At 37.4% G+C, this 22,047-nt stretch overlaps 1 protein-coding gene across 1 annotated transcript in view; it reads right to left on the bottom strand.

Annotated features, from left to right (window-relative positions):
* Positions 1-22,047, bottom strand: part of ANO5 (anoctamin 5) — a 373,671-nt gene that overhangs the window by 180,704 nt on the left and 170,920 nt on the right. The window lies entirely within an intron of this gene.

Genomic DNA, 22,047 nt, shown 5'->3' with positions numbered 1-22,047 from the left:
AGATTTACACAAATTGCTATCCTTTCTGCTTACCCGTTGGAGCCTTCCTTGCGGATCCACTTGCTGAAGCTGAGCAGGGCTGCCTCGTGGACGTATTAAAGCCAGCAGAGGAGGAAAACACCAGCCCATGTGGGTGAAGGAGCCAGAGTCTACACTTAAACTAGGAAAGCAACAAAATGAAAGGCTACTGTCACATTGGCTGACGATGTGAATCCCCAGCACAGCTATGGGGAAGATTTTGCAGGTTCTTATGGGACTTCTGTTATTAATACCTTGCACTGTGGTTCTCAAAGCCTTTCATAAACATGAGAGGGTTCCCAGTATAAAAGTCTAGGTCTAAATCCAAATTTCCTAAAAAGATCAAGGCTGTCTGGACCTGAAGTTCTGGACTGGCCGATTATAGATGGTCTCGACTCAGGAAGTCTGGACCCGGATGAAGTCTTTTGAAACCTGAAAAGTGCATAATCCAGTGAAAGGGTCCAAAATACTTGATCTAGATCAAACATTGTGTCATTTGGCAGAGCTAGAGAGAAAACACTTCAGCCTTCCTTTCTTACTCTAGTCCCGGACCATGCTCCCTTATTTTGATATTACGTGGAATATTTTGTCAAATCAATACCAGTCTGAACAATGTGCACTGTTTTTTCTGTCAAATTCATAATTGCATTCTTTTATCCAGGAAATGTGAGTTTATAAGCAGTCCCTGTATTGCTCTTTATAACTAACATGTCTCTTACACTTCCCATTTTAAAAGATTATCTCAAGTGTTTTGAACTTTAACAAATTTTAACTGTTTCTGCTGGGTGTCTGCCCCAGGATGAACATTTTTGAAAAGTTCCAGCAAAAAACCTGCTCTTCCTGAGTGGTGTGGGAGAAAGGAGAGGGAGAGAAGGAAGGAGCAATAATTCTATTGTTAACATTAAGCTCTGGCTACTCCAGACTTCTGAGGGCTTGGTTTTTGTGCTTTAATATTCTTTTTAGATTTCGCAGTTCTTGTTACTGTCTCTTTTTGTCTGGATATTTTTAGATTCTACATCTCTTACCATGCTGGTAAGTGCATCCTGAAGTGTCTTTGTAATTAAATGAATTGGACTGGATCATACCTTAAATTTATGTATTTTTCATCTAATATATTTCTGTTGTCTTTAGTTAAAATTACTCCAGATTTGCCGAGAAATTGTTCTATATTCTTTCTGGTGTTTTGTTCCCTGTTCTGGGAGATGGTGAGAGAAACATGGGCAGGACACCTCAAAAAAGGTCAGTTTATCTGATCCTTTGCCTGCCTGGTGCTGCCAGCAGGGAATGGCAGCTCCCTCCCCTTGCTCTGCAGGTCAGCTTCCCCAGGCTGATGCACTCCTTATCCTGCAGCTCCCCAGGAATGCAGTCGCTCTCTTCTCCAGAGGGTTAGCAGCCGCTCCTGGGTTATCTGTCTAGCACAATTAAAGTATGCTCTATGGAGCCTGTGGTTTTCTATTGCAAGCACCTGCAAAAGCAAATGAGCCAGGTCATCAATTTGTGACTTTGAAGCCCCAAAGCAAAACATTTTGGGAATGAAAGAGCGACCAGTTAAAAGACAGTATTGCAGCATTATGAAATGGAGGATAATGCAATGTGAAAAATTTCTGTGAGTGAAATGAAGCAATGGTTATTAAACCAGAAATCACGCTAGGCTACATTACCTTAGCTGAACACAGTTCACACCTCCACTGAACTGATGTCTAAAAAGGCAAGAAAAACCTTCCCCAACGTCATAATTTAATAGGCATGTTCCAACTCGTGATAAAATTGCAAGTAATATAGTGAATATTCATAGAATATGCATTAATTTAATTTTATTTTTTGGTGGGGGTGGTGCCTTTAAAAGTTTATTTTAGTTCTTGTTACAAAAAAGGAACAATTTTCTTTTTTTTTTTTTTTTTTCTTTATTCTGCTTCAGTATTCCAAGACAAGTGTAACCATCTGGCACCTTTCCTTTAGGGATGTGATTGCTCATTAAAAGTTTGCATCTCTGTTTTTCCTAAATTGTATTTTCACATTAGGTAGTGGATTTAATCAATATGTATCCATCTGATGCACCAAATCTGTCGCCAAGGCCTGACCCTCATACTCAAAGTATATTTTAATGAAAACATTTCTGTACTTTAGCAGAGGAAGAAACAAGACTTGTTTATTCATCAGTGTAGTAAATATACTGACTTTTGGCATCTATTTCCTTTTAAGAAATAACTTCAGAGTTAAAATAGAAATCGATGGTCTTCAGATTTTCCTTCCCATACCTCAAAGTCTTACAGGAGCCAAGCAAAGAGAATCCTTTTTTTAGTTTCTGCTTGCGTCTACTGTCCTGTCTGGATGGTGAGACATTTTCCGTATGGGAGAAACTGAAGGCAATCATTGAGATTTTTGGGTAGGGCACACATCCAAAGGCTGTCCATGCAGTTTACAATTTCTCTCCAGTGCTGTTCAGTCATCAAACAATGAAAAATTTCCCTTGCATAGCAGAAGTACTAGCCCACTCTGGCATCTCTTGCAGATTAACATCCTGTGGGCATTCCCCAGCCTGAAATTATGTTAAAATCAATTATGGTAACAGACCTTGGGCTGGCTGCTTTAACTCCTTTCTTCTACTTAATCTCAAAACAGGGCCGAATGTGCTTAAATATAGTTTGAAACAACTATTGCCATGAGCACAAATACTCTGTTGAACAAGACAAGTAAAATTCTTCATTTCCTCAGGTACAACTGCAAAGCCTCTTCGTTCTCTGCTGTTTCAAACTTTCCTGGTACATTCTGTGAACCGATTGCTTTTCAGTACCCTAGGGTGAAGATGTAAATCCCTTGCGAGCAGTACATATTCCTGTATCTTTATGGCTGGCAGATTATTGGCATATGAGCGCTCTCAGAGCCTGCAATGCAGCTCGGGAAACTCATTCTCTAGAAGCAGCAGATTTCAGGCATAATAGATGTATTCATTCTCTGTGCATAAAGCACTTACTGCTTGTCTCATACCACCACTAGTACAGCACCAGCATTTGACTTCCTCCCACCAGCCTGGATAGCTACCAACCTGTAGGCAGCGTCCAGATGGCACGAAAACTATTTTTTTGGAATTGGTATGTGAAGCAAGTTCCACAAACAGCTTGTTCTGCTCCCCAGTTAAAAACTATATGGAAGATGGGGGACAACACGTTAGTGTAGGACACAGTGAGAGTCCTAAATGAAGACTGCTTCTTTTTGCTCTCTTTATACAGCAGGAAGCACAATAGGTTTCATGGTCAGGAATTGTGTCAATAGCAATTTATGTAGAAGGTTTTAAGTTACTGATTACAGATTTTTTTAAATATTCAAGAGTCCTCTCAAATAAACTGTCTTGAAACTTTTTATCTCTTCATACATTCTGAGAACTTGGGACAGGCAAGCAATTGCAAGCAACTGCAATTTAGTAGAATAACACAAGATTGTGAGCTTTCATCTGACTGACAAATGATAAGCAACTTCACTGACAAAGATTTTTCTGTTTTCAAACTTATATCTTGAAGTAAGTGTCAGGTGATGATGCTGTGAAGGAACACCATGACAACAAACTTACCTTGTGTCTTTGTTTAACTGAGGAAAGAAATGACATTCCTTTGGTTGGCCTAGAATTAAACGTGATATACCTTCCTGTATCTTGTTCTTGAGGAATGCCTTTGATTTCAGTGGATTCATTCATGGTGCAAAATAGCATTCATGATGTTTAGGGGTACAAGAAATTAACCTCTGCTAGGTAAATGCAAATTATTATTTTAAATCTGAAAGGATCTGAAACTAGGCAAAGATAATACCTACCTTTTAGTCCAAAGATTTGACTGCACCTTGTATAGACCTTTACAGTGTAATCTGGTTACTGATAACACTGCAGATGCTGTGACATGGGCTTTCATTACAGAATACAGACCTCAGGTCCCGGGCAGGAACAACTGATATTATTCTTATTATCCATACAAATTAGCTAGTTTAAAGCTAGTCTACGCACATCAACAGAAGTTCTGATTGTGTTTCTATACTACAAAGTAGACATAATCTTTAGAAGCAATGGTCTATAAGTGGCAATGCTTATATTTACTCCTGGAAAAGTAATTATTATCACATTATGGCTTCTGCGTATGCAAGTAATTTTTTTTTTTTCTGCTGTCCTTCAGGCAGAGAATCTTTGTTTAGTTCTTATCCTGTGTTCTGGCTTATTTATTTGTAATCTCTAGCTATATACATTTCTGTCATTTCTCAGAATTTTCACAGACTTCATGAAGTTTAGTCTTCTTGATTTAAAGCCTCGGTTCTGGGACATGTAAAGAGATCTGGAATCTTGATTATTTTTTTCTTTTTTTAAGTAAGCTTCAGGGACAAACTTGTATGCTTTGAAAAAAATGGTACCTAGAAGTTCAGAGGCTAGAAAGCTAGTGAAAAGAACATCAAATCTATGTATTTGAGAAAAAGAGACAAGTAGTGTAATGACTCCTGTTTGCTCAGGGTGGGCAACACAGTTTATTTTGTCCTAATGCAACTGCTCTCCTGGGGAAATATGTTAATACACGTTCATATAATATTCTCAATCACCAGTGTCTATCTTGTGCCATATAGCAGTTTCTAAACAAGAGTTCATCTCAGAACCATTTAGAAAAATCACCTGGACTGGAGTGATTACGGTAAATATAGTTTCCACAAAAGCGAGCACCTTTCCATTATGTTTTCAAGATAAGATATGTGCTTTCACTAAGGAGGATTCTTTCTTGGATAAGCACTGGAGAGGAACTCAAGAGACCTGAGATCTAATTCAACTTTGCCATTAGGCAGTGACATGAATTTGGGCAAGACACTTCATCTTCCTGCATCTCAGTTTCTGCGTGTATGAACTAGTGGTCTTGGTGCTATCTATGTGGGGCACTTTTAGCTAAGAAATTTTGTTTAGTTTGCCTTGTAGGGGTAGAGTATCCCCTCTCCCTCTCAGAATATTTGAGATTTCTTCCTAATAACTCCATATTTAGCCTTTAAAGATAAATAAGTGCCTTTTTGGTAAAAACCATTTTATTCTGTTAAGAACAATGGCAGTCCTGCACATACAGTATTTTAGTGCAATTTTAGCACTACTTTTAAATTTTAGAGCCTCAGAATATCATACTGACATTTATTTTTGTTGCTTTTTGAGCAGATATAAAATTAGTGTACCTTAAATACCCCTTTTGGTTTCCTCTCTTTCTTTCCTAAGTTTTTGTCTTGTTTAATTTCTGAATGTTTGGGCAATTGTCAGTCAGTATGCACGCATGGTTTCTTTTCCCTTCCCATGTTACAGTCCTTTGGCTGGTATAATATTTTTACATCCATGTACATGTGTATTGGTAAATGCAGGTGTACATACAATTGTACACGTGTGCCTGTATGCCTGTTACATCAGCTATGTAACGATAGTTCTCGGTCGAAAAACCCTGAAAGTGAAAGGCCACAAACTCCAAGTGGGGGGAGAGAGATTTAGAGTCCAAATCAGCATGATTTGGATGTAAGTGGTTCCTTGCTTGTGTTGGGATGAAGCCCTAAATCTGAAGCCTGTCAGCTTTACAGGACACCAGTTATCAAGGGTTCTTTGTCTCTTATTGACACTTAGGAACGCTTCACTTCTCCCCCATGAGAGAATATTAAATACAGTACAGGAACCTTTACTTATCTGTACATGCGGAATAAAAAAAAAATAATTCTGTCTTTTCCAGGATTTTAAAAAGCAAATAAATAGCAAAGCTATTGTACATCTCGATGGTCCGCCACTAGAGTGCACCAGAATGTTTGGTTGTAATGGACTGATTGCAGTAACTTCCCTCTCCTTAAAATAGTGTTATTTTATGCTGTACGAATCTCTACTAAAATGTCTGCATGATTTTAACCCAGTTTTAGTGTAAATGTCTAATGAGAAAATATCTGTTTCTAGGTATATCGTGTCTGAAGGTATAACTTAAAGTTTAGGCTTTCAATAGTTAAAAAACAGTTCTTTCACAATTTCTTCCACAAAAGCTAAATGAACTTGCTAATTCTGCCAACAGACATTCTGAGCTTTTGAGTTTGTAACTGGATTTTGTTGAGCAAGTGTAAAGTGGAAAACACAAAGTATGATTAGAGACACAATTTTGACAGCTTTTCCTAGTCAGAATTGCAATTAATGTGATTGTATCAGCGTTTGAGTTGAGAGATGAAAATCTGATCATAACTATTACTGCCAAAAATGAGAAACGCTCATTATAAAGGCACAAAGGTTGGGGCAGATTTCAGGTAGGGACTTCTTTGCTTGCTTGCTTCTTTGTTTGTTTTGCAGTGTTAATACTGCAAGCTAAATTTGAATGGAAGTGCTGATGTAGCTGTGCTTGAAAATGAGAGAACACATGACAGAATGAAATTGTGTCCCCACTTCTAGCAATAGCAAAACTTACACTGATTTTAGTGAAGCCCGGATTTTATTCTCAGTGTTGGGGAGAAGAAATATCTTTAGCACAAAAGTAATGCTGTGGGGAGGGAGCTTATGCTTCAAAAGGAGCTGTATCTTTTCTTTACTATTGAGAAAGGTTCTCCAGGTCATCATCACATGGGTATCTGGTACTCTCTTCCCTGGTTTGCAAGGCTGACCTTGGTGACCACAGTATTGCAATCTCCATTCTGGCACCTCATGACATACGAGAACTAGAGCAAGCTGTGCCCCTGAGGATGCCTGAAAGTCCTCTTTAGTAAGTAACCTAAATCAAAGGATCTTAGAGAATGCCTTTGTGTAGTAGAGGATGTGCAAGCCAGTAGACTGAAAATCCAATAAAAATGTGGGAGAATAAATGAAAAGTGGTTGTTCTCCCAGTCCTGACTTGTGAAACTTCGGGGATACTGATTCCCTGAAGAAAAATTTATATGAAATATTCTGGACTTTTAGAGTGGTGAAAGAGAGATTTATAGGTTCTGCTATAATAACCAATAGCCTGTATTTCTAATTTGGAACATTGGGTTTTGATTATAATAGGAATAAAGACCAAGGCTATTAGTCTATCAAGAATACTGACTTCTGGAATTTAATTTTACCTTGGTACTTTTATCTGTACGTTCACAAATAAAGAATATTGAATAATATTTCAATGATTAACACCACAGCCACAAGCAACAGAGAACTCTGCTTCTAGACAACATGTCATTAGATTCCAATTGTCTTTTAGACACTAGTATTTTGATCTACCTACCTTTCTTTCTAATTGCAAATATATCAGTAAGAAAGAACACTGTTTACTCTTTTTCAGGACTCAGCAAACACTGATTCATCCTGAGCTGAAAACACTCATTTTAGTGTTATAGGACTTAATTCATCCTTAAAAGGCATACTGAGACTTTAGTAAAATCCAGGTACCAATTGCCTAAAAGTCCAATGTAATCAGTGGTGGTTGAACAAATAACCAATTGGTGATCCTGTTGGATTTTAGACCTACCTACCCTTGCTATACAAAAAAAAAAATCTGTCTTAGGGACCCATAAAAAGAGGAACAAAAAATAAAATAATAATCATCAGCTTGCTGTATGGATCATGAGGATCTGCAAGACTTGATATTAATTTCAATAGGTTTGATTCAACACCAAGTCCTCAGTCCAGAAAATAACCAAAGGAACCAAAATAACCATAGGAAAAGAACCAAAACACTTGAGCATGTAAAATGTACTCAAATCTGCTTTAGCAAATTCCTTAAATATAATTTTTATGTAAGCATCTCCTTTGGTCTCATTCAATAGTAGGAGACTTGTGAGCTTAAATTTAAGCATTTGATTAAATACTGTGATGAGTAGACATGACCTGATAAATGTGGGCCAATTGCCTCATCCAGAGCCATTCAGAGTCCAGAGAAAGTGCAAATTTTCACATGCCAATTATTTATTAGCAGAAAAAAAATGTTTTGATTTTTTTCTGCTGATATCACAGCAGCAAAATGAAGTCACCCAAAGTTTTTCAAGGTGACTAAATGAAATTTTTTATAGAATTCCATTGTAAGAGTACTGTTAAAAGTGAGAATAATTCCTATGTGATGAGAAGATGCCCCCCCAATCTCAATTTCTTCAGAATATTCTCTAGATATAGTTTTTGGTTCTTTTTTATACCATTGATTTACTGCATGTGTTTACATTGGAATAGAGAGGATTTAAAGCATAATTTTCATTTATATTTTAAAATGCATTATCCACTGTTTCTCCCCAAACCGTGTTTCTCTCTTGACTGTGCTTAACTCAAAGTTTGCATCTGTGGCAATAAATATCAAATGAAAGAAACAAAAAAAAGTGAAGGAAACTCCATTGTAGTAATTTGATTACTCTGGAAATAAAGCAGTGGATTACTAAAATCTAATTTGGAAGTGATGAAGTGCATGTGATTGCCAAGTAATTATTTCTGCACAGTCCTTGTCCATGGGGAGAACAGAATTATTGGACGCTACACAATGTTAATGATGCCATAGTTTGACATTCGCACGAACATGCAGAAACACTGGTCTTTCGAGTACATTTTGTGACAACAATTTGTATCCGTCCAAAAGTCTGTATTAATATGTGCAGCAAAATCAGTCTGCATTAGCAGCTTTTGTTGCTGTTTTATTTTTGCAGAATAAAACCAAAACATGACCTCATGATCAGAATTTAACTTTATATCTTAACTCACTTGCAAAAGATGAAGAAGCATGGGGGGAGTTGTAGAAAGAAAAATGATACAGGTGTGAAGTATGGAACATTTTCAATTAAACATAATTTTGCTTGTAATATTATCTGAAATTTTTGCTAGGCAATGGGAAATGTAAAAATTGGTACCATGGATCCACGATTATTAAATATGGTTATATTGTAATGCTGAGAATATTTTAATTCTATTTCAGATTTATATTTCAGATATAATTTTTACTAATCTAAAAGAATGAATTTTCCTTCAGCAAGATTTGCAAAATTGCATTGTTAACTACCAGAAGAAAGGCCACAGTAAAGGGAGCAGGTTAAAGCACAGGCGCACTAACCCTATATCTAGGATCTTGATTCCCTAAAGCATGTAACAGTATCAGAATTTCAATTTTGATTTTAATAAAAAAGAAAGTAACCTGTTTTATGCTCAATTTATGTTTGCAAGCTTTGTTCATAAATAATGCAGAAAATCTGCTGAGTATTCAAAGCGCTTCCAACAAGCTACTGCCACTAGCTGAAAAAGAGTCCATTGTTAGGGTGTAGTAGAAACCCTTTTTAATGTGAGGGACCAAGCCTACTCTATTCTGAGAGCTTTATTGATGCTGCTTGAGAAGGTATTAATTTTTATGACATTTGTTCATGATGGGGTCCTCACTTGGAGGCAATAGTGCTGTAACTCTCCCCAGTACCCCAGTTCCAATGATACCATAACATGACAATAGTGAGGAAGCAGCCTACCCCGATTTGCTCACATTCTGCTAACTGGAATCACAGAAAGGTTCAGGTTGGAAGGGACTTCTGGAGGCCATGTAGTCCACCCCCACTGCTCAAGCAGGGTCACCTAGAGCAAGCTGCCCAGGACTGTGTCCAGATGGCATTTTAATATCTCCAAGGAAGGACATCTCCATGACCTCTCCAGCCAACCTGTTCCAGTGCTCGGTCTTACCACCCTTAGTGGTAGATACAATGGTGCTCATTTTAGGTGTTCATAGAGACCTATTGCCAACTTAGTCAATACCGACTTTGAGTAAATACAAAATCAGCTCTAGAAATTGTACAAACAAACAAACAAAACCACTACCAGCAACAAAACTGATACTGGAGTCCACATTTTCTCATTCTACTTTATCAACCTTAGATCAAAAATAATACCAGGTTAAGGTGAGCTCTACTTCTGCAAATACTAGTCACAACTGTAATTTAGAAGGTTTCCAAAAGGAAAAAGAAAGTTTAAAGAGATATAGTCTTCTACTAGTTCTTTGTTATAAGTTATTATAAGTTAATGGATGCTCTCCTTTGACTTTAGAAGAGTTAGAAATGGTGCTGGTGTGGTGGTTATGAACTCCTTTGGAATAGGCTTTGTATGCTCCAACTGGCTTTGAGGCTTCTCTGCTTTCTGGAACTGCTTCATGCCTGTACCTGCTTCTTCATCAGTGATTTAAAATACTCAGCTGGTAGACTATAAAAGTGATAAAAGGCTGTCTTAAGCAAAGCTCTGATCCATTATTAGAGACCTCCCAAACTTTTTTCCCCAATAGAAAATACCCACTGACTCTAAAAATAGCATCCTATGACTTGCACCAAATTCATTGCTTTATCAGTGGGCAAAATTCATCTGTAAGGGGTACAAAGCTTGTCTAGTACTGGGGCATGAAATCATCCTGTATTTTTAAATGTTTTCCAAATTAGTGGCTTTCATCTAGCTGTTTTTACCTTATTTTTCACTTTAAGTGGTAGATTATAGACCTGGATAGTCATTTGTAGTCTGATCTCATGGAAATGTTTCATCAGCAAAGCCATTTCCCAGGGCTTGCTCCAGTCAGAGGAGTCACCTCCTCCCTTTTGAATGACAGTGAATGGTGATGCCAAAAGCATTCTCTGGCATGGTTGGCAAAAGCAATCTGATTTTAAAAACGCACAAAAGAGATTAGAGATTAAACTAGAGATTAGAGGTAATAAGAGTAGGAATGTGTATTGCATGCATGTAATCCATTGAAGTTTTCTCTGATGAAGCCCAGTATATATCAAATTGAGACTTACTAATAAAAAAAATTACTTGTAAAATATTTTTTGTGTGTGTACGTATGAAAGAGCTGATCCTGCTCTGCTGCAGTCATTGGGAGGTGTTATGACAGAATCAGAGTTTAAAAGTTAAATTTTCTAAGCAATCTTTAAAGTTGCAGCTGTCAAGATTTGCATGCAATTGTTTTATGCACGTATTTGTAGAACTGAATTTCAACTGTGATCTGCATTTAGAAAGGCAGATTTAGAGTAGGCTATTGAATCACCTATCTTACATTTAGGCCATACAGTAAGGTTTAAGAAGTACTGTGGGATACTATGGTACCTAACTCAGTAATGAGATAACCCACTGCACTGAAGTGACAAAGGAGCAGACTTTATAACTACCAGTCATAGCTCTTATTGTGAAACATCATGCTGCGCTCTCTGTTATGGGATTAAAGAGTAGTCGCAGTGAACAGAATGACCAGCAAGGGTAAGAGTTTTTCCTTTAAAATATAAAAATAACCAGGATATATTGAAACAACTGACAATGAAAACAGCTGAATTACTTTTGGATTCTGAAGGAATTCTGAAAAAAATGCTGCCCCTATTGACTGTCTTGACCAAATCAGAGACAGCATCTATATTCCATTATTTTCACATATCAGGAAATTCATACGGAAATGTTGCGAGTGGTGAATCATTTTCTTTCACTTTGTCTTCCCATGCTTTGTCTTTCTCTTGAGCACCCTGCCTGTTGTGCTTCCTGTCTGTGGCTGGAAGCAAAGCACTCCGGGCAGTTCCTGGCCTCAAGAAAAATCTGGGGTAATACTCCTGCTACCAAATTTTAGGAAGATGTATGCAGCTGTCTCAGTTAGGAACCTTGACTTCCATGACCCTTTATATTACCAGTGAGGAAATGAGAACTTCTGAGTGGATTCAGTTCCAAAATGAGTGTGTATACTTATATATAGGAGTAGATGGAGTCATTTCTCCACAGTTAAGTGGTATGAATGCTATCTAAATGACTCGTCTCATCTAATTTCTCCTGTGGCTAGAAAAAAACCCAAACAACCTTGTAATTAAAACATTTGGACTTCAATTTATGAGTGGCTGGGATCAGACCCTTGTCATGCATTTCTACTGTCACTGAGAAAATAAGTTGGAAAGATAGTATGCTTTCCTGCTTGCAGAACTACTTTGAGGATTAAGTCAGGGAATAAAGAATGTGCAAGAAGCAGAGAAGTGTAACCTGAACGTGTACCTAAGATTTGCTACCTACTTGCTAGCATAGTGAGAAAATGAAACCTTAGCCCTGAAAATGAGTGTTTCAGATGAAGTTCTGCAAGAAGAAATTCTTGTGAATTAGATTTTCTGCTTTCCACTTATGAGAGACATTGAGGGGGTTAAGAATATTTTTTAGTTACTATTGTCTCATTTGTTTATAAAAGAAATATCTAACAAAGTAGCCTGCAAAGCCATTGTCCAAAATGCAGTACAGCACCAACTGTTCCTTCCAGCTGAGGAAGGTAATAGGGACTGTATTTTAATTTAAAAGGCTTTTAAAAATACTTGGTTATATATTTCATTCCATCTCTCTACAATTTATTCATTATAAGCCTAATCCTAAAATCAAGATTTTAACTGGCTTCAGTATGCATTTTATCAGGACTGGGATTGTTTAAGTCTCTTACTACCTGAGTTGCTTTCTTGTTAGAGATGCTACGTCCTCTCTGCCACGTGCTTGCCCTCTATCCTGTAACCCTTCCAGGGAAGAACGGTTCTTTCCCTGCATCTTGTAGTGCCTGCTGTTTTTGCAGGTGTTATGAAACTAGTAACAAGTAATCACTATCTTTAAATTCACATGACAAAGTCACATTCTTATGAATAAGTAAACTAACAGAAGGACAGGATTTTTAAAGCATTAGGTGTTAGCTAATTCTCTTTCCACTTACTATATGGAAAGAAACAAAGGCCAGGACTGCATATTTTGGAAAATCTCAGCCTTGGTATGATAGACCAGATCCAGCACAGTATTAAGCCTGCCTCCCTCAACATAAGCTCACAAGTGGAGAGTTCTCCTTTTGGGATGATGACAGCTGTGCAAAAGGAAGTAATTGTACTGTTTAATTCAGTCTACTTTGGACCTGGCTTAGACATTCTGCATTACCCCCGCTTCCCCAGCCCAGGTACTTGACTAAATGGAGCCCAAAAAGTTTTACATATACAAAAGAGACGTTCAGGAATCACTACATTTTTCAGAATCCTTTGTTGGCAGAGTTCTTACTTTGTCTCAAAGCTATCAGAATAGGGACAGCTTTAGTACCATCGTTTTCCCTGTTCTGAAGAAATGCTTTTAACAGCACTGAGGAGGAATCAACACTTTCCTTTGCTGTCTCTGGAGAGTCTAGCTGCTCCAGAGCATGTAAAAGGTATGGTGAAGGCACAAGAAAGGCTACTACTGGGAACATCTGCAAATACTAATCAAATATATCATTATGAGAAAAGCAACATATACCAAAAGATCAATAAAAATACTTTGAGAGTCCATTTTCCACCGTCACCATGTCAAAGCTGGAAAGGATCTCCAGTGTTTGAGAGATTATTTAAATGGATTTCTTCTTTGTTTCTGGCCTGAGACTTCATGCAATTTCTATAAAATAAAAAGTATTTTAAACAGAAAACCTAGATTGAGTGTCTGAACACTGAAAATTAATTTATGTTTTATAGAATTACATTTACAAGCCTGGTAGACTTATGAAATGTACTTTCTCAAGGCAGTTATGAGACTCTAATGGGTTAAATTAACCAGGCTGTATAAATGTGAGCTGAACATATGGTCAGGCCCTCTGAGAGTTTTAAAAAGCAAATGTCTGCTAAAACAAGTAAAGTCCAGCTTTTCGAGAGTATGTTGTCAGCATGAAAAGAGTCCTCCTGTTTACCACAATGAAAAGAGGGGAACATCCGCAATTATTTCACCTCTCTGGTTGCACACAATGAAATGGGAGGAAAATTAATGTTTAAGTAGGGACAAAAAGGTAAAGAAGTGGAAAATCCATTTGGGAAACTGGTGTGAAGAGTTGTGGGAGAGAGAAGAAATATTTGATGGTTGGTCTTGTAATAGGAAAGAGAGGAACTCTAAAATGCAGTCCCTCAAACTGCTGCAAAAGTTTTGATTTCAAAGAAAATTATTTTTGTTTTTACTCCTCATTATAGCACCTCAGACCTAATGAGATGAATGTGCCGAAACCCCAATCTTTTAAAATGAAATGTCTGTTTTAAGATTCTTGCTAGTTGTTGGACTGCAAGTTTTAGAACGGATCAAAGATACCAGAGGGTTTTGTGCTTTTTGAAAGATGATGAAATAAATGCCTGAACTGTGACATCTATATGATCTCTGAGTAAAAGATATATTTATCTCCTCTTTCATTCATTATAAAGGAATACTTTCAAGCAAAAAAAGCGCTAGTGTGGGTACTTCTTTTATTGGAACTCATTTTCAACCTAAAAGTTTTGATTTTAGTTTTAACAGCAACCTCCATTGTTCTGAAAATCTATTTGAAAAAAAGCAAATATTTTTCCAAGTGTTCCTGTGGCACTGTTCTCATCTGACTTATGAATTGAAAATTAGTTTAAGCTGATAGTGATTGAAGACTCTAGAAGTCATAGGTCTTCTAAACAATAGACAAGTAAGTCTATTTTTCCCTATTGGATTTTCATCTACAAGAGAAAATTACTACCATTTTGTCTCTAAGTTGGCAATTTGAATGGAGACTAGAACAAAGCAGTCAAGGACACAATAGCCTGTTGAGAATGAAGCATCCCCTTAGAGTCCTTTCCTACACTGTCCCTATTCTCTCCAAGCAGTAGCTGAGATATGGGGACAGGAAAGCATCTGTGTTTACAGAAGTACTATTTTTAAGTTCTGTCTGATAAAGAAAGGTTTCATTGACCCTAGTAATCAAATTAGAGTCTCTGTAGGGTGAATCAAAGCTAAATAATGTAAACAAAAGGATTTTGCTGATTATAGCTGATGCTTAATAATTTTTTTTTTTTCCTTCCAGGGGAGGTTTACTGAGGATAATTTCACTGATGTTGTCTGCTGACATGTAAGTATAATCCACTTTATGCTATAAAGACCTGAGACCACAAAACGCATTTTTGCTAAACAAAACAAAACCAAAAAAAAGAAACAACTCTTCAAACAGCCAACAACCCCTAAAACCCTTCTTTATTCATCTTTTACTTATTACAAAATGTAGTATTATTTGACTGAGCTTCACTTTTTCCCCTGAAAATTAAAGAAAATAAAAGTAATGTCAGCCTCTAAATAATATACTTTTTGCCTTTTGGCTCTAGTTATTTCATTATCAAGAATAGATCAAATTATTATGATAATTTTAGCTCACTCAGACCACTCTTTTGAATGCAAAATATTGCTCTAAATGTCAGAGTCTTGTCAGCGTCTTTAAATCAGTTTTAAAATAGTTTATAATAACATGCGTGTGTTTCCCTATAAGATAAAACGGGGTGATGGCAGAGCAATGTGGGGATGGCCATGGAAGGAATTCTTTGCTGTCCAGTTTAACATGGTTCTGTTTAATACTTATGAAGTTGTGCTGAATTTGCCAGTCAACTTCAATGGGCCGACACAAAGTTTAGCAGATTCTCCATAATCCACTGAGAATTTTCCTCCTGCTTTTACTTCAGTAAGTGAAATTGATCACATTCAATTTTGTCAGTGTCTCATATGTTGGAAAAAGAGGAGTGGACTGGGCTGGCTGTTAAGTAAGCTAAAGTCTAGAAAAGAGCAGATAAATTCTGGCCCAGTCCCTAAGTCCTCTGAAAGGTCTTAGAGTTTCAGGACACAGAATGTAGGTCCATAAATGCCAAGGAGGGACATGGAGCAGTAGCTTTATCTTTTATCAAAATCTTGTATTGTAGCTCTACAGTCTTCTTTGATTAGTTCTACTTGCCAAAATGAAAGAAAAATAAAAAAAGTTCAAGGAAGCAACATTTATCCCTGATGATATTTCATTTGGGACTCACAGGGGTCATGCTGTTGGGGTTTGATTTCACTGTGTTGGAATCAGGAACTTTTTCTTCTAATAAACACTGTAGTTGCACGGGTGTTGTTCAGCTGTAGGTTGTTTTTCTGGAGACAGCTACCCTACATAAGAACTTAATAGTTTAAAGATGGAATTATTTGGAATGTGTATACCAAATACCTGATAACTGTAGCTCTTGGAAAATACCATTTTCCATATTCACCCTGCCAAAGCTGTGACTGTACTTTTTCCAATTTGAGCATACAAATGCTCGTTTGTATTAGACATATTGGTAATTACAAAGGTCACATGATTTCTGACAGCTATTTCATTCACTAGTCTGATATAAAAATCAGGTGTGCACAACTGTGTGGATTAATGCAGTTTATCAGTCACACTCAATGAAAATTTATGAAGGCTGCGATAGACAGTGTTCTTCCTATGAAAATAATAATTTACCTTCTAGGTTAGGCTTTTCAGACTATTTGTTAGCTCTGGGCCAAATTTCATCTTCAGTTAAATGAGTATAAATCCCCATATGTATGAACGAGTAGTTTAGGGCCTTTAATACATCAGTTTTCAAGAAGTTTTCTTCAGTTCAAGTTCACACCCTCTGAATAGCATTTTTAAAAATGGTTTTCATTTGTACTTTTTTAATCAAATCTATTCTTCTTACTCCCGAAGTACTTCGAAAGCTCAAGCTTTTGGCTGGCATTGGATATTAATAAACCAGACCTTCTTACAGTTATGCAGAAACAGATGATTTGCCTTGCATCTCAACTTCTGCATTGGCACTCAGGTCCCGGAATTGTTTGAATTCTTGCTGGCTCACTAGTCATTTTTTAATGTGCTTTCTTTTCATCTGGAGACATCTGCATTCAGGCTTGTGATGGAGTGTGAAATGAAATCATTGGAGAAGCTACAATAAGCATGTGAGCTTGACTGGGGGTAAGGAAAGGGGGGTGGTATTTTTAGTGCTTCAGAAAAGTTTGCTCTGGCCCTTTCTTCAGCCATCTTTTCCTATTGCCAGCCTTCAAACAAAGTCTGCTTCTGGTGTTTATAGGAAGACAGTTCATCAAGAAGTTCACAAACATGATTTACAGCATTCAAAAGTTTGTAATGGAGAGCATTATACCTATTCTTAATACCAAAACAATAATTTGAAATGCAGTAGTGTTCAGAGATGCCAGTCTGCATTACTCTGAAAGGGTGTATTAGTGGCCAGATTGGTTTAGTTCCCATTCTGAGTAACTTAGGGGTTTAGACAGTATAAGGATTAGATCTTGCAAGTGTTATCTCCCAAAAGCACTGCCGGCTCTGAACTATATAGTCTATGTTTGCCTTACTTATGGAGATAGGGTTAGAATTTATTTTTGTGAAAAATTTTTCCCAGTCCCTTTTGCAGGGTCCTTCTTCAATTTCTTGCCTCTCCTCTTCTCTTTTTCCCCTGTCATACACACCTCCAGTAAACAGCCAGCCTGGCCGCTTTTTCAATGGCCTTCCCTTTTGTTTGGTACAGCCCTTGGAAGAAGCGTTGACTTTAAGTCAGTGGCAGAACTCGTGTGGATCTGAATGTGGCTACGATTTCTTTCTCTTTTCAAGATTACTGAAAAAATTACTTGATCTCTGAAGTCTTTAATGTCCATGTTTAATTCTTTCACTGTGCCAAAAGGGTCTCCCTTGGGAACTGGTGAAGCAAATGTATATTTTCCTATTAAAAGTCCAAGAGCCATTTTCCTGCAAGGTCAGTGTATATGTATATATAAGATTTGGTTTTAACTCATTTTTAATGGAGTAAATAGCTTATGGTATGCATCATAGTTTTCAAATTCCATATATATCACTACAACCAATTCTCATGTTATCTTACCGTAAAGTTGGATATTTTGTGTGGCATATGTAAGACTCTTAATTACCTGGATTAAAATTTTGAGCTACACTAAGGCAGATGTCTAAGGCAGAAGTGTGATATTAGTAGTGGCATAGTACAGTGTATGTTTTTATAGAAACAAGCAATGAGTCAGTGTACTCAAATGACCACTGATCCTTTCTCCATGGAAGTTACTGGGGTGATACAGCAGGAAGCATGGAATACCTTGAAAAATCTGTTATCTGTAATGACACAGAAGGGCAAGCCTCCTAGGCAACCTGTATTAAACACCTTGAAACAATCCAAAACCATCCTGTTATGCAGGAAGGTGCAGGGGGGTCACACAACTCACTGACTTGCAAATATGACACTGATAAATTTGCACTCATTTTTACTCGTATGCCAAGACAACACTAATTGAAAAAGCTTTAAGGACAAGCATATAATTCTTCCTTTTGTACTAAATCTTACTGACATCAGGATTTAGTTCTGCATATCATCCTCCTAATTCTGCCAATATTTAGCTTTTCTGGTACAAAGAGAATTATATTTCTTATAACATGATTAAATAACAGTATAAGAAAACATTAATAAGATAGTAGTGATAGAGGAGTAAAAATTATTCTTCTCCCCTGAAAACATTCAGAATTTTAAATGACATATTCAGATTGTCTTCTGAAACAAGCTTTGTGAAACGTACCCAACGGCTTATAATTTCTGGCTGCAAGCCACCGCATACAGTTAATACATATGTTAAAATGCGCACAGTGCGTCTCACTTTCCACTAATGAGATTTCAAAATCCATCCTGATTTGCTGCTGTTTACACAGGGAAATTAAAAAATTGATTGGTTACTTCCTCCCCTGGATTTCTTCACCTTGCCTGGCCGCTCGCCGTGGCTAGGCAACCGTGCAGCCCCTTTGGAGCAAGTAGCAGACTTCGTAGCAGCAGGGGCTGTGAGGAAAGAGGCTCTGGGATCAATTAAAATGCCAGGCTTTTCCAGGCTGGTTTCCAGAGCATCTGTGCATGATTCCACATAAATTTAAGGAATTAAAGATCAGACAAAGGTAAACATTTCCGTGCTTTGCTTAGTATTGAATTAAAATGAGGGGATGAAATATGACAAGACCATTCAGCCTGAAGCTATGTTTACAGCCTCCATTTTATTTATTTACATCCAGTTGCTTTATTATTGCAGGTATGTCATAACTATAGGCTATTTGAGTCACTGTTTGGGTGCGGAGTATATCTGGAAGTTTAAATCAAAAAGCTCTAGCTGTTGTGAAATGGTATGTGAAAAAATACATTACCTTAGCAAAGAGCTGGTTTTCTTTATACATCATATATTTTGTACCCACAAAAATATTCTTTCTCAAAAAAAACCCCAGAAGAAAATGTTTTTCTATTAGTCACACACTCAGCCAATTCTGGAATTCTATATCCTGGCAGACAATTTCAATATTCAACATGCTGGCCAGCACACTCTAACCACAGTTGCTTAGAAAAGCCCTTCTGTGTTTTGAAGTAAGCAACAATACCTTTGCAGCAAATGAAAGGTACTGGCGTATCTTTACCTCTTCATCTCAAAAATAGTCTGTTCCTGGAAGAAAACAGGCTTTGTTTCTTTGCTGCACAGAGCAGAGCTCGAGCCCCTCCAGCAGTGCAGCACTCCGTAGAAGAGATCAAGGTGAAGAAACAGGCACCACCTTTTGTTGCTGGGTATAGGTGGGGACCAGAAGCAGATGTCGTAGGGAAGTGATGGGTTACTGCCACTCAGCTCAGAGGACGCACTGCCTACATGAATAAGCAATTCAGAATAAGAGAAAACAACACAGAAACAGATCTCGAATTAACAAATCATGCAATGCTGTGTAGAAATAATTAAGACAGCGTTCCAGTTAAATCCGAAAGGATGAAACAAACCAACAGGCATAAAAAAATACATATAAAAAAGAACAGTTCAGGGGCAAAAAAAAAGTTTACCTTGAAACAAAGCCCAGTAACATGAAGACCATGTCTGTGGATCCCCTATGTTGCCAGATTCTGATATATATCTCAGAATAATGTAATTCTTTAAATAATGTAATTCTTTAAACAGACTGGGATTTTCAAAATTCCTTGAAGGCATTCAACTCTATCAGTCACCTTTCCAGCCTCCTTCAAAGCTTCAGCTGAAACAGTTTTACCACAACACATCTTTCTATCTCCGGAGACTGTAAATGAACCATAAATAAGGCTCCTAATTGAAGTTAACCTGCTGAAGTGAGTTTGGTGAGAAGGTAGTGGTTTAGGTTGCTCAGAATCATATATGACATGGCGCAAGTTTTATTGTTCTGTACAATGAACTGTATATTTAGGAAAGGAGAGAGGTGTATAAAGCCCAGGTAGTGATCACGGCAGCTGATAATTTTCTGCTGTTAGGAGCACAGGAGAGAGATGTCAGTAGGAGAGGAGAAAGAACGGTTTCTTCCAGATTGTGACAGTTTATTTTGTGCTGCTGCTGCCTTCTCAACACTAGATCATGGATCATATCTAGCGCTAGCAAACTTCTGCTGCTTGAGAAAGGTGGTGTCTTTTTTCCCTGAATACAGATTTATGGTCTTTTGAAATCTGTGATGTTTCTTTACAGCAATGCCTTTTTGTAATAGGATTATACCCATTTATTTTTTCCAGTAGTCCAGCTATAGGGAATTGCTGGCTATTGATATTTTCAGCACTATCATCTTGCTTTCCAGCAGCTATCCTGCTTTACAACATTATAGAATTTGCCTTCTCAAGCTATAGAAACGTGCTACCTTTTGTTTGAAACTCTTAACTGGATAATAGCAGAAGGTTTGTCAAAATCCACTATCTCAGCATCATGATAAGCTTACATAGCTCATCTTACCTTATTTTTAGTTCTTAATGGTTAAATGCTAATTTAAAATATGCCAAGAGCATAAAAACAAATTGCCTAATCCTTCAGATGAGTACATATGGGCACTTTGTATCATATGGCTTAACAGTTATCTTGATGCTGTTTTTACAGGCTGAGTGAAAATATCCAAAATGTTAGCATCGTATGATTATATTACAAATGCAGACTTCAAAAATCTTCAACTGCCTCTTCTGTCTGTGTGCCCTGCTTTGAGCTAAATTATACATACTTAAACCACGAATCACTACCTTAACAGAAAAAAATTCTTTGAAATGGCTCATGGATCAGTAAGTTCAACTGCTTTTGTCTTTTGGTATTGAACCAGTGGCCTTTGCACGTGACTGCCCCAGTAGCTTTTGTTTTTCCCTTTCTTTTTGGAGAAGAAAAAATAATTTATTCTGCTTTCCTAGAGAGCTTTCAGAATCTCCTCAGGTTGGCATATTTTCTGAGCTGAATGACAATATCATTAACTTCTTCCATCTTTCCATTAATCCAAATGCTTGTTGAGAGAATAGTCTTTGCTCCACCCTCTCCTTACCTGGGTAAAATCCTGATTCATATCAGAAGGCAAAGCTGGAAAAATGGGTACTGACTTCTCTGCAGCTTCTTTAGAGCCAGTTCACCACCTGGTGCTATATTAGGTTTTGGTAAGAAAAGTAATTTTCTAAGCCTGGTAGATACATGTGTCCTAATCTATTTTTAAAAACAGCACCGGCATGTGTACTGAGTGAAGTGTACAGTTGCTGTAGAGCTTTTTTACATAATGCCTCATTTGATCATGATTAAAACAGAACTTTTCCTCCAAATGCTGGGTGGAAATTGCCTAGAGCAGCATCTGTATCCACGTTAAACAGTAATTAACGCATTGAATTAGCACCTCGGACGGTGTATAGTGACTGCCTCCCTTTTTCTGTAAATACAACTGTGGTCTTAATGTATCAAGTAATGAGCACTTTCTTTCAAAAAGTATAAAAATATATTTTAAACATCTTCTATCCAGCACTTTTTATATTTTAAGTAGACTTTTATGTCTCAAGGAGGCCAATTTGAATTCCAAATTGCAAAATGTGCATTTAATTATAGACTGAAATAATAACATTCATTATACTTTTATTGCTTTTATAATTGTTATAAATTAAAATATTTTGTAATCACTGTTATAGGGACAGTCACAAGATCTGGTATTCCTTTTACACAAAATGTGCCCATAATCAGGGAAATCTGTGGATGTTGGGCAGCAGAATGATTCTGAACTTGTGGTGGCTGCTGTTTTGCCATATGTGGTTCAAGAGGACACAGTCCCTGCTCCAGTCCTTCTGCTTCTCTGGCTGGCTCTCCCTTTGTGAACTGACAGGATATTGGAGTTGACAGGGTTTCTGCAGGACTGAAGCCAACAGGAGCACCAAAGGGCCTGCATGAAATATATACTCTTGTTTTGTTGATGGTGGGCCATCCAGCTTGGAAAAGGACATTTTAATATCAGCTTAGACCTCTTCTCAAGCATA

Source organism: Mycteria americana, chromosome 5, assembly GCF_035582795.1.
Source record: "Mycteria americana isolate JAX WOST 10 ecotype Jacksonville Zoo and Gardens chromosome 5, USCA_MyAme_1.0, whole genome shotgun sequence".
Lineage (NCBI taxonomy): Eukaryota > Metazoa > Chordata > Aves > Ciconiiformes > Ciconiidae > Mycteria > Mycteria americana.
This window is presented reverse-complemented; position numbering and strand designations above follow the sequence as displayed.